This window comes from Narcine bancroftii, chromosome 11 (genome assembly GCF_036971445.1).
Source record: "Narcine bancroftii isolate sNarBan1 chromosome 11, sNarBan1.hap1, whole genome shotgun sequence".
NCBI lineage: Eukaryota > Metazoa > Chordata > Chondrichthyes > Torpediniformes > Narcinidae > Narcine > Narcine bancroftii.
In genome coordinates, this window is record NC_091479.1 from 1433347 (window position 1) to 1447953 (window position 14607).

Here is a 14607-nt window from a genome sequence, read left to right on the forward strand (position 1 = left end):
GTGTTAAAAGGTGACATACAAGGTTCAAGTATACCATCTTTTACCAACTGGTCAATTACTGGCTGCAGCCCCTTTTGGCCAGCCATCGGAATTGGATACTGCTTTCGTCTAATTACTTGCTCAGGACCTTTTAAAGTAACTTGCAGGGGAGGAATATCTAACACTCTTCTATTGCCTCTTTTTGCCCATACTCCAGGATTTATTAGTTCCTGATCCTCCTCGGTTAATACATACAATTGAACCCCGATACCTGATCCCTGTGGTCTGGTACCGATACCCAATTGGTCTTGTAAATCCCATCCCAACAAGCAAACTCCAGCTTGGGGAACTAGTAAAATATCCTCTGTTATTATCTTTTCTCCCATTTGTATCCTTACTTTCTTTAGTATAGGGACCGTAAAATCTCTTCCTCCCACTCCCGAAACCAGCACTGTCCCTTCTGTTTTAACACCCTCGGGCCATTGTAAAATACTAGACCGGGCTGCCCCAGAATCTACTAGAAAAGTCATCTCGTCACCGTGGGGTCCTATGCTTTAATTTACCAATGGTTCTCCGTGCAGCCCCACGGTGTGTATTGACTGAGAACCGTGACCCCCCCTATTCATAATCTGCTTCCATCAGTGCGTAAGATCACGTCTCCCTGGCTCGCATTGGATATTCTCTCTTAAAATGTCCCTCCTTTTTACAATGGTAGCAAACTAATGCTCCTGTTTCCCAATTCCTACCGGGATTACCACGAGGTCCCAGGAACGGTCCTCATCCCCGGAATTCCCCTCTACTCTTGCCCCTCCTCTGGTCTCTACTCTCCCACTCCCGGAGCTCCTCCCAATGTCCAGGAGCTGGCACACAGCCCGTACCCTTTCCTTGCTGTCCCTCCATGACTTCCTTGACTGCCTGCATCCAAATCTTAGCCTTACCTTTCTGTTTATCTTCAGACCTCTGGATGGATGCCCTTTGTGCGATCTGTAAAAGCTGTGTTATTCCCTGTTCATGCCAATTCTCAGTCTTCTACAATTTCCTTCTAATGTCTGGGGCTGAATTTGTAACAAAGCCCGTTAATACCAATTGTTCACCCGCTGGGGATTCTATATCCAGACCTCCATATTGCTGTCTGGCCGTATGCAATCTATTCAGAAATGCAGAGGGGGTCTCCTCGGGACCTTGGGGAACCTCAAATGCTTTCTTAAAATTCTGTCCCTTTGGAACAGATTTCTTGATTCCTTTTATCAGATTAACCCTATATTCCTCCATTAATGTGCGACCATCATTGGTATTCTTATCCCAATTTGGCTTTGCCAGGGGGAATTTAAGTACTCCAGGTATCGCCTCTGGTCCCCCTTGGTGTTCCCTATCCCAGACTCTAATCCCTGCCTGGCGAGTCATTCCACGTTCATCCAAAGTGAACAGAGCCCTAACGATTGATGTTAACTCATCCCATGTATATATATTTGGTCCCAAAAATTGATCTAATTGTTCGGCACATCCCTGAGGATCCTCTATCAGGGAGGTCATTTCTCTCTTAACGTTACTCACCTCCGTACTAGTCAGGGGCACATTTACGAAACCAAGACCCCCCTCCTACGGGAACTTCCCGTAAAGGTCTCATCCAGTTAATTTCTGGCTTATCCTCTCCTTTATAATGTCTAGGTTCCTGCTCTCTGGGAAATGAATCAAAGGGTTATGCCCTTCCCTCCCGGAGGGTCTCACACTGTTCTGAATCAAAGTTTCCTCCCTCTCTTGTCAATTGAGGTGGTAATCTAGTACTTTTTGAACGGGTCATCATACCACCCCTACTTTCTTCTCCTTTCTTTAGCTGTGGGGGAGGAGGGGAAGGTAAAGAAGGGTAGAGCATAGGAGAGAGGGGAAAGATAGGAGCTGGCATAGAAGGAGCATAAGTTGGAGGAAGGGAATATAACACATCCCATCCTTGTGTTTCAGGGACAAAAGGTTCCTCATCCTTCTTGTCCTTACATTCCTTTTCATTCAAAACCAGTTGATCAACCGATCCACTGAGCCAGCAGGCTGTATATTCTCTGCTCTCAATATTATCTCTTTGATTTTGATAGAGCCAGATGTTCAATGCCTGACACATCCAGTCCTCATCGGATCCGAACTTTGGCCAATATACCGAATTCCCTTTTATTGGCTTTTTAACCCATTCCAGACAGAAATACCTGACCACAGTCTGTTTGTCTTTCCCCTGGGTTCTCCCCGCACCCCAATCAGATAGCATTAATCCTAACGGACTTTGCTTAGTTATCTGATCGTCCCGTCCTTCCTTAGGACTATTTCCCTTGCTACTCACACCTCCCATACTAAAAGGTAAGTAAAATTCCTCTTACCGGGATCCAGTAGCTATTCCTGGCGCGTTTCCTTAATGTCCTCCCGTCGTTTGTTCTCAATGCCTCTTCTCGGATATCACTCATTTCATCCACTGACTAGTCACCCGTCGTCCGTGAGTCCAGCTGAATCAGCCGGGGTGCACCTACCCTCGTCGTCGGGCACTCTGTCAGTGGAGGGAGTGGGATCCTGGACGAACCCCCATTTGTGAGAAACAGAAGTACCTTCACAGAAATTGCTCGAGAGAAAAATTGAGAACAAAGAACATTTATAATACAACAATGCAAAGTTGGGTGCTTCCCCTTACCCTGGGAATACACACATACACTGGGGCTCACCCAACTTTTATACAGTTTATTTCAGTATAGAAGTACCCTCCCCCTTCCATTCTTCTGCCTCCTGGATGAGTTTGGCATTAGGCAATCCTGTCTGCCTACGTCCTATTTCTGTGAACTTGGAGGACCAGGGGATATCCTGTCGGTGTCCCATCATGTCATTGTCCTTATTCACAAACCTGCCTTTGTCCTTATTCACACCTTCCCGACTCTCAAGGCTACTAACTCTTATATGCAGAACTTGCTAATTCTGTCTAAGGCTAGAAGACCCTTATCTTATTCAGACTAACTTTACTTTTCCTACATTCTATAATCTACTCTTATCCTATTCATACTGGCTTTATTCATTACACATATATCCATACTAGCTTTCTTCATCTCTCATATTTTCATATTAGTTTTACTCATCTCTCACAGTGGGAATTCATGGGAAAAGACAAGGAAAGAATGGAGTGGAGAGAAGTAAAATGTTTAGGAGACAAAGATTCAGTTCCACAGGGAGAGAGTGGGCAGGCACTTCCTGAAGCTGAATCACAATCTATTTTCATGAACATGCCATGAAATTTGTGGCAGTGTTACACTGCAAATATTGGTATAAAATTACTTTTAAAAATAAATAAATCAGTGCAAAAAAAAGGGAAAGTGAAGTCATGTCTATGGTTCATTGTCCTTTCAGAAGTCTGTTGGCAGAGGGGGAGAAGCTGCTCTTGTCACAGGGAGCTCGTCTTCAGGCTCCTGCACCTCTCTGATGGTAGCAGTGTGAAGAGGGCATAGCCTGGGTGGTGTGGTTCCTTGTGTCAGTACCATACTCTGAAATATCTCTATTCTACAACACTCCCCACCATTGACAGTGTCAGTACCCATACCCTGAGGTCTCTCATTTCTATATTCCCCATTGTTCACCATGTCAGTCCCCACACCCCAAGGTCTCTCTGTATGACAACATTCCCCACTTCACCGTGTTAGCCCCGAATGCTGAGGTCTCTTTGTTCCATGACATTCCCCACCATTCGCCATGTTGGTCCCCGTACCTCAATGTGTCTGTTGGTCAACACTCCCCACCATCCACCATATCGGTCCCTGTAGCCTGAGGTCCCTCTGTGCAATGACCCTCCCCAACATTCACCATGTCAGTCCCCATACCCTGATGTTTCTCTGTTAAGAACATTAAAAAATTGGAGAAAGAGTAGGCCCTCCAGCCTGTCAAGCCTGCTCCAGCATTCAATAAGATCATGGATGATCTGATCATTGCCTCAACTCCACCTCCCTACCTTTTCCCCTTATCCCGTGCTCTTCAACGATGACAGCTCGTCCTTCAAAACCATTATTCCCTCAGTGCTGGTCGAGAAGCTACAAACTCTAGGCCTCTGTCCACACCTCTGCAACTGGAGCCTTGACTTTCTCATGGGAAGACCACAGTCAGTACAAATTGGAAACAACATCTCCTCCTCACTAACCATCAACACAGGTGGACTCCAAGGATATGTGTTTAGCCCACTGCTCTCCTCATTATGCACCTATGACTGTGTGGCCAGGCACAATTCCAATGCCATCTAGTGATGCAATTTTTACAGTAATGTCAGACGGTTATGATATGAATGTCTGCACTGACGCTGCCGCAAAACTCAGAATTTCATGACCTGTTCAGATAATAAACCCTGATTCTGAATTATGGAGTGTGCCACAGAAAAAAATAATAAATCTAGATTTAAAATGTTAACCCCCGGCCCCAAAACAAGATTGAAAGTTAATGTTGACAAAACAACGTTGCTGTGAAGGTTTGGGGGGGGGGTAACACTGAGCCCACGTTCTGTATTAACACTGAACCTGGAGATGAACAGGCCCCATAACATTTGGAATCTCATGTTTAAATCATTAATTGCGAATCTAATTCTCCCCAATTTAAACAGGACCTGACATCCCTCAGCCGTTGTGCAAAAGTAGGGCCGGGCTTTTATCTTTCCACTTCATCCAAATAGCATGTCTGCATCAGCAAGGAAGCGAAAGATAAAAATCACAAGACCTCAAGATAAAGGAATAGGCATAGGCCATTATGCCCATCAAGTCTGTTCCACAAATATACCCTGAGCTCAACCATTCTAACATCTAGTTCCAAATTCCAGCCTTTCCCCAGATCCCTTGATACCCCAACTAATTAGACACGAATCAATCTCCCCTTAAACTCCCTCAATTATCCCACCTCTCCACAACTGTTTGTGGCAATGAATTCCATAAATCCACAACCTAGCTAGAATGGGGAGGGGGGGAGAACAGAGGAGAAGGAATGGAGAATTAAGATTGCAACACCATGAAACTATGTTCAAGGGAGGTGGAGGAGGCACCTGCAGGAATGCTTTGAATCGGTGACTGGATCATATTCAAGGACTCTGCCTCAAACTTGAATGAATCTGCCATGGCTGTTATTGACTTTGAGACCTGCGTGGATGAGTGTGTGTCCATGTGCACAAACCAGGAGTTTCCCAACCAGAAGCCAAGTACGAATCAAAATATTCTCAACCTGCTGAGGGTGAGGACAATACCGTTTAAGATCCGTGAACCAAATCTCTATGTCAAGTCCATGTACGACCTGCAGAAGGCTATCTCAGCTGCATAGAAGCAATTCCAAGGGAAACTGGAGAAGGAATCAGGTACTCACCAGCTATGGGAGGGATTGCAGGCCATTGCATCCAACAAGCCAAGGCTTGTTGAGGCCAGAAAAGTCCATCCTGCTTCACCACTCGAGGAGCTGAACACTTTTTATGCCGGCTTTGAAAAGGGTGGAGGCAGAAGGCACGAGGTGTAGGGGCCAAAGTAGAGGGCACAAGGTAGAGGGGCCAAGGCGGAGGGTGAGAAAGACTGACAATTCCTCAATGCTACCATACTACCCCATTCTCTCCGCTCCCATGACTGGACACAATTCCAATGCCATTTACAAATTTGCCTGTGACCCCATGGTTGTTGGCAGACAGCAATGAGGAATCATATGGGAGGGAGACAGATCAGCTCGTTGAGTGGTGCCACCACAAGAACCTTGCACTCAATGTTAGCAAAACTAAAGAATGGATTGTGGACGTCAGGAAGGGGAAATCTGAAAAATACAAACCAGCCCTCATCGAGGGAACAGCAGTGGAAACGGTCAAGAACTACAAATTCCTGGGTGTCAGCACCTCCAAGAATCTGTCCAGGGGCCTCCGTGTCGATGAAATCATTTTCTTTTCTTTTAAGCTAATTTTTTAAAATGGCATTTAAAACAATTATCCATCTGTTATGTGGCTGCAAAACAACAAATTCTCTGACCCATGTTCATGACAATAAATGAGAAAAGGGCCATTTAATAAAGATTCTCCACACACATCCAGCAAGGAACCACCTTGGACATTGTATCCACTCACCTTGAAAACTAAGGTTGTGTCTCGCAGTTGGAAAACTTCACATACTTTCTGCAAGACAGACATTGTTTTTAATACTAAAATGTTGCACATAAACATGTAGCTTTTTTTTGGGTGTGGAAAAAAATCAGAATTCGGAGGTGGAAAAGGAATTGGGAATCCTCATGCAGGATACCAGAAAAGTTCACCTCAGGTTGAGTCAGTGGTGAAGAAGGCAAATGCAATATTGACATTCCTATTGAGGGAATAGGACTCAAGAGCAGGGATGTGATATTGAGGATTTACTGTGTAAGACACTAAAGAGGCCTCATGAAGTTCGGGGCACAGTTTTTGGCACATTATTTCAAAAAGAATAGGGGAGGGTTCAGAAAAGATTTACAAGAATGATTCCTGGAATGTAGGGATGAGCAGATGAGGAATATCTGACAGCTCTTGCACTGGACTCCTTGGAGTTCAGAACAATGATGGGGAACCACAGGAACATGATGAAAGTTGAAAGGCCCGCGCAGAGTAAATGCGGCGAAGTTGTTTCCCAGGATAGGGGAGTGGGAAAAAGGGCACAATTTCAGGATTGAAGGGCACCCATTTCAATGGGGAGGAATTTCTTCAGCCAGAGTGCAGAGAAGCTCTGGAATTTACTGCCAGAGGCACCTGCGGAGGCCATGTCGTTGGGTGTATTCATGGCAGAGATTGACAGCCATCTGTGATGAACTAATGTTTGGGACTAAAGGGTCTTTTTTAATTTTATTGGGACATGTAAAAAATTACATCTTGAGCCAAAATTTCTATATATAAAAATCAATACATGCTTTTTAAAAATAATTTTCCTTCCCCCCACCCCCCACCCACTCCCTCCCACCTTGAAAAGAAAACCTCCAAAGAAAAGGGAAAAAAGAAAGAGCGAAAGAGAAAAGAATAAACTAATTTTAAAACTATCTGGGGTTATTACCTCCTCGATCAATTGTGATCAAATTATTCTAACACTAACGGTCATCGTTATATCTTTTAAGCATAAAATATACAATAAAATAAAATGCTACTGTATATCATACAACACTTCATCAAAATCAAAGTATAATATTATATTAAAGAAAACACATACAGAACCTCCAGCAAAAATGGGAAATAAAATATTAAAGTTCCCACCAAATTCTACCAAGGGACTAAAGGGTCTTTGACAAGAATCCACTTCTGTCTCCACAAAGTCTGCTTTCCTCTGAACTAAAATGGCCAGACTTTATACAGGTGCTTCTGAACTAACACCTATTGTTTTCAATATCTCAAGTACCATCATAAATCCTTTTCACCTTCTTGACTCTAACTTCAATCAGCACCCATGTTTGTCTCAACTGCCTTCTGTCTGCGATCTCCAAGAACCATGTGTGTTTAAAATGCTAATGCTTTGTCCTTGTGCCCCTGAACCATCCAAGCTAACGCACCAAGAATATAGGTACAATATTTTACCTCTGTAATTTATTTTACCAAGACATTTTTATAAATGAGAAATATTATTTAATATTAAATTAAAGGTTAACACAACTCTGTAACAGATCTGAATAGTCAGGGTGTCAAAGGATATGTGGAGAAGCAGGGGAGTGGGACTGAGTGGGAGTTTTCAAAACCACAATTAGTAAATCAGTTTTGGCTTTTTAAATAAAAATTGCTCGCATTTTTACACAAAGATGTGGCTTTTGACACAAAAACTCGACACACTTTGAAAAAATACAACTTTATAGCAGCGGCTACACTGGCTCCTGCAATAACACACTCAACCAGACGGGATGAGCTCAGTGAGCAGACGAGTTTATTGCAGGCTGCTGGCCTGCGCTTATACTCCCAGCCCAGACCTGGCTGAGAACTGTGCTGGCTGGAGGGCGCTGACATCAACTGGGCGTCACATGGTCCCCAAGCGCAGGTTTCTGAGCCCTGAGCTGGAAGGAAGGGAAACCCCCGACAGCACCATTTTGGCCGGCTACCCCGCCGCGTGGTTTACAAGCAGGGTCGGTTCGCCTGCCTTATGGTGAGCTGCCACAACCTTGTCTTTTTTTAAAAAACAACACACTTTCCTTCAAAACACAACCTTCAGTTTTTGTTCATTGGAGCCTCCACTTCTCACAAAACAACCATTGTGCACAAATTCCCCCAAACACCACAACCTTTCCTTTCTTGGGGAACCCTTCTCCTAAATATTGGCAACATTTATTCTGGTGTTGCTCGGGCACCCTAATCAGAGTGACCCACAGTCGCCAGGAGTGGGTGCTGCCACGCGAGCCATCATTCAAGTAAATGGCTCGCGAGACTATCTTGTGACTTGAAATCAAGCTGGTGTAAATACGATCAATAACTCTCTCCGTTTTGTGTGAAGAGTTTTGCATATCAGAAATAAAGAGAGTTGGAGTGTGGTTTGGGGAAACTGTGTCTGTCATTAATTTTCTGGGGAAACTCTGTGTCTGTCATTAATTCTCTGAGTCAACTCAAAGTGGGAGTTCGATTCCTCAGCTCCGTGTGAAGCCCAAACATTTCAGGCACAGTTACACCAGGTGTACACGTTGCCCAAAGCCTTTGGAATCAGCATTGTCGTGCACACAATAATCACGTCAAATAGGATGGAGTGATTAAATGGTTTTAGTTAGAATGCAATAATCTTCCAGAGGAAATAGTTGAGGCAGAGTCAATTCTTTCATTTAAGAGGAGGCTGGATATATACATGGATAAGAGGGAGCTGGAGGGATATGGGCGGAGAATAGGCAGGGGGATCTCGCAGAGTTGTTTGAGTGAACCGGTGTGGACTTGAAGGGCTGAGATGGCCTGCTTCCATGCCATAAACTGTTATATGGTTAAAAATCTAAGCATTACTGATACATGACTGGGCCAGGTTCCAGGTACAGGAGCAAGAGCGGACAAGTCCGGGAAATCCAGGGAGGAGCCAAGAGAGGGGTTGGGGAAGGTCAGGTAGATTTGGGCTGGCCAGTCCATACATCTGTACAAAGGCCTTTCACCACATTCACCCCTTCTTTGAGATAAAACTCGGTGGGGTGATGTGGCGACATGAAGCACAGACTGTACTTTATTACATACACACACAGTTCATAGTGTCCATCACAGGTTCAGCCTGTCGGGTGTCTCGTGATCCTCTGTGATTTCCAAGGCACTGGGTGAGGCCCCTGTTGTTCCTGCACTGAGCTTGCAGACCTGTGTGGGTGGAATTTCAGTTACTGAGCCCTTTGCTATCTGTTAGGATGGGCTCCTTGCTGGCGAGATCTCTATGGGATTGAGTGCCGCAGGTGCTTGGCTAGTGCTGGCGGGGTAGGTTCTACAGATGACCAGATTATTGGGGGGGGAGCAGTTGGGCTGGAGTATGTCAAAACCCTGGGACGTGGATGGGCACTGTGTCAATTAATGGACTGGATCTTCTGGGGTCACCTGAACAGTGTTAGTGTACCTGCCTGGACCAGGTCTCATGCTGACACTGTGTCCTCCCTCCTGTCCTGGTACCACACAAATGAATATTGTGGGTTCACGTTCACCAGATGCACTTCTTCCACTAAGGCATCTGTCTTGTGGGGTCTAATATGTCTGTGAAGAAGGACCAGTCCCGGTGTCATCAACCAGACTGGCACAGTGGTTCTGGATGCTGACCTCCTGGGTAAAGAGTTTCTTGTGGGGGTGGTATTTGTAGCCGTGCACAGCAGGGACTCAGTAGCATGCAATGCATCCAATCATACCTCTTGCCACTGGGAAACGGGCATCCCTTTTGACGTGAGAGCAGCAAGATGGCTCTCCAGTTTGTACCATTCAGCCTCTCCACTTGCTCATTCCTATGGGGGTTGTAGCTAATAGTTCTGCTTGTAGCTATCCCCATCGCCTGTAGCTGGTAGTTCTGCATATGGCTATCCTCGCCGCCTGTAACTAGTAGTTCTATTCATGGCTATCCCCACCACCTGTAGCTGGTAGTTCTGCTCGTGGCTAACCCCGCCGCCTGTAGCGAGTAGTTTTGCTCGTGGCTATCCCCGCCACTTGTAGCTAGTTGTTCTGCTCATGGCTATCCCCACCGCCTGTAGCTGGTAGTTCAATTTGTGGCTATCCCCACCGCCTGTAGCTGGTAGTTCTGGTTGTGGCTATCCCCACCACTGCAGCAAGTAGTTCTGCTCGTGGCTATCCCCCCCACCTGTAGCTGGTAGTTCTGCTCGTGGCTATCCCCGCCACCTGTAGCGAGTAGTTCTGCTCATGGCTATCCCCACCGCCTGTAGCTAGTAGTTCTGCTCATGGCTAACCCCGCCACCTGTAGCTGGTAGTTCTGCTCATGGCTATACCTGCCGCCTGTAGCTAGAAGTTCTGCTTGTGGCTATCCCCATCGCCTGTAGCTGGTAGTTCTGCTCATGGCTATCCCTGCCGCCTGTAGCTAGAAGTTCTGCTCCTGGCTATCCCTGCCATCTGTAGCTAGAAGTTCTGCTCGTGGCTATCCCCGCCACCTGTAGCTGGTAGTTCTGCTCGTGGCTTTCCACGCCGCGTGTAGCGAGTAGTTTTGCTCGTGGCTATCCCCGCCACCTGTAGCTGGTAGTTCTGCTCGTGGCTATCCACGCCGCCTGTAGCGAGTAGTTTTGCTCATGGGTATCCCCGCTGCCTGTAACTAGTAGTTCTATTTGTGGCTATCCCCATCGCATGTAGCTGGTAGTTCTGCTCGTGGCTATCCACGCTGCCTGTAGCGAGTAGTTTTGCTCATGGGTATCCCCGCTGCCTGTAACTAGTAATTATATTTGTGGCTATCCCCACTGCCTGTAGCTGGTAGTTCTGCTCATGGCTATCCCTGCCGCCTGTAACTAGTAGTTATATTTGAGGCTATCCCCATCGCCTGTAGCTGGTAGTTCTGCTCGTGGCTATCCACGCCACCTGTAGCAAGTAGTTTTGCTCATGGGTATCCCCACCACCTTTAACTAGTAGTTCTATTTGTGGCTATCCCCATCGCCTGCAGCTGGTAGTTCTGCTCGTGGCTATCCTTGCCGCCTGTAGCTAGTAGTTCTGCTCATGGCTAGCCCCACCACCTGTAGCTGGTAGTTTTGCTCATGGGTATCCCCGCTGCCTGTAACTAGTAGTTCTATTTGTGGCTATCCCCGCCACCTGAAGCTGGTAGTTCTGCTCATGGCTATCCCCGCTGCCTGTAGCTAGTAGTTCTGCTCATGGCTCTCCCCGCCACCTGTAACTAGTAGTTCTATCTGTGGCTATCCCCATCGCCTGTAGCTGGTAGTTCTGCTCATGGCTATCCCTGCCACCTGTAGCTAGAAGTTCTGCTCGTGGCTATCCCTGCCGTCTGTAGCTAGAAGTTCTGCTCGTGGCAACCGCGGAAACCTGTAGATACTGTCACAGCTCCTGACTCATGAAAGAGGAACCCCTGTCACTCTGTACATAGCTGGGGTATTCCAACATAGTGAATGTGGTCTGGAGGCTTTGATGACCATGGCTGTGGTCATATCCACAAATGGGAACCGGGAGTTCTCATCCACTACATTCAGGAAGTAGAGATTCCTGTTATTGAATGGGAGGGGACCCTCGAAGTCCATACTAGGATGTTCAAAGGGACAAGTTGCCTTAATCAGTTGGACTCTATCTGGTCTGTAAAAATGCGGCTTGCATTCGGCACAGACTGGACAGTTCCCGAATCTCCAACTGAATCGGGTAAATTTCTAGCCCTCATGAAGAGACACAGCTTCGTGACCCCAGGTGGCAGAGCTTGTCATGCAGGAACTTCATACGATCCACTTGTGTGTTGGCACACATTTCCCGGGACAGAGCATTGGGTGGCTTATTAAACTTCCTGGGCCAGTATAAGATCTCAATAATTATATGTGGAGAGTTCAATTCTCCACCACATGATCTTATCAATTTTTATTTTACCCCACTGTTTGTTGTTTAACATAAACATGACAGCCCTCTGGACCTTCAGCAGGGTAAATGGTTACCAGCCAAATGCCTCCAGTGGCACACAGCTTCCACTATGGCCTGGGCCTCTTTCTCCATTGCCGAGTGCCTGAATTCCGGGCCCTGGAGTTTTCTGGAGAAAAGCGCCACTGGCCTGCTGGCCTGATTCAGCAGTAGAGGTATTACTTTCTACTTGGAATGGGATGGATTCATCAAAGACAGGCATCGCCACCTTGGGAACCTCATCTCAAAGGCTTTACGAGCCTCCGCCGATGGGGGAAAATCCATTGCCCTCACTAATGGCCAGGCCTTGTCCTCATAATTGGGCACCCATTGGGCATAATAGGAAAAGAACCCGAGGCACCTTTGCAGGGCTTTCAGGTTCTGGGGCAACGGGAGTTCCCTCAGGTTCTGCATTCTCGGGGCCCAGGGACATGATCCCTCCCTCTAACACGTACCCTGGCATTGTCAGCCGCGAACATGCACTTCTTCTGATTATATGTCAGGTTTAGGGCTTTTGCTGTGGCGAGGAATTCCCTTCGATTCATATCATGTTCCTCCATGACATGGCCGCATATGGTGACGTTATCCAAATACGTGAACATTGACTTTAGTTTGTGATCGTCCACCACATATGTGGTCCATCTCCCTTTGGAACACTGATACACCCATCATCAGACTGAATGGCACCCCGTGGAACTGATACAGTCAGCCATCGGCTTCAAAAGCCATGTAGCACCTGTCCTCTGGGCAGGTTGGGATCTGATGGGATGCTCACTTAAGATCTATGGTGGAGAAGACCCTATGGGGCAGAATCGAGGGTTATGATCTCAGGGTTGTTACCTGTGCCATGTGTTGGTGAAGATCAGAATAGGAACACAATGGTGCTGAAGATGTGGCTGAAGACATTATGTGGGAGGGAGGGATTTGTTTCTGGATCACTGGGCAGTCTTCCAGGGAAGTCAGGACCTGTTCTGACAGAACAGTTCACATCTGAACTGGAAGGGAAAGGAATATCTGTGAGGGAAGGTTTGCTAGTGGGGCTCCAGGGTTCTAAAACTATATCTGCAGAGGAAGGGAATCATAGAGGCAGAACAAATTGGGGAGTGGAGGAGAGAAAAACATTCCACAGGGAGATGGATGGAAAGGCATTTATCTGAGTGTCCAGAGCATTGAAACCAAGGCCCATAAATGCGTGGCACAAATCAGTGGCTGTTCGAGATCTGTGGCTCCAGGGAGAAGATAATGGAGAAAGGTTGAACATGGTTATTGATTCAGTGAAAACTGAACTGCAGATGTTTGAATCTGGAGCAGTGTCCTTTTTATCACAAAGAGAAAGATACATCACCAACGTTTCAGGCTTGAGGCCTTCAATATGGTTGAAACCTTGATGAAGGCTTCAAGCCCAAAACATTAGTCAGGCATCTTTAGCAGGTGAAGTACACTGTTTGACTGCTGAGTTTCTCCAGCATTGTATTTTTACAGAATTTGGTTACTACAGATTAGGTTACTGTACATCCTCGCAGACCAAAACTTTAAATATCGATGTACAAAACAGTAACAGGCCATAACAAGCCCTTGTCGTACAAATATCCCAATTCACCTGCCCTTCCCATGTTATGAAGGGTGGGAGAAAACAGATGCAGACACAGGAGAACAAAGATATTCCTTGCAAACAATGACAGATTTGAGCCTGGGTCACTGACATTTTAAGAGCATTGCACTTGCCATGCCAAGATCGAGATTCAATTTATAATAAAGACAATGGAATATTGGAAAAAATTCACTTCATTCTCCTGTAAGGCAAACCGATTTGCCGCAGCCACAAGTCCAGCCTGAACCATCAGCAAACACAAGTTCCACATACAAATCTCAGACACAAATATCCCTTCACCATCACCCCAAACTAAGACCCAAAATTGCTGGCAGAGTAAACCAATGCATTTGAGTCGTTTCAGCTACAATATCAATCAGTCACATGGAAAACACCAGCTTACATTGTTAAACAATTTAGCAATCACAGACAACTACCAACATAGAATGGCTTTCACTAACACCTGATGCCTTTCACACCAACTCAAAGGACAAGCCCAAAAAAATTAACAATTAGAACATAGAACTTTCCAGCACAGTATGGCCCTTCAGCCCTCAATGTTGTGCTGACCCAAATTTTCCTTCCTAGACCCTCCATACCCATAACCCTCTTTTTCTTTCATTCATCTTTCTAAGAGTCTCTTAAATGGACCTAATGGTTCATCCTCCACCATTCCAGGCACCCACAACTCTGTGTTTAAAAAAAAAACTTACTCTTGATGTCTCCCGTAAACCTCTCTCCCTTAACTTTGTTCGTATGCCCTCTGGTGTTTTCTGATTCTGCCCTGAGAAACAGGTGCTGGCACTCCACCCTGTCTCTACTTCTCAGAGAGCAGTCAATGGCATCTTCCAGCTAATTGTTGATCCATAATCTCCTCCATCCACAGTTGTGGCAAACAGCAAAACAGCATCAATTACGGAATGGGCGGCTATTATCAGGTGACAGGAGTTCATGGGTTTAAAACGGGGGAATCTCCCCAGTTTAATGCATTCAGAGGGAATATCTCGTCATGTGGAATAAGCTGCCAGCAGAG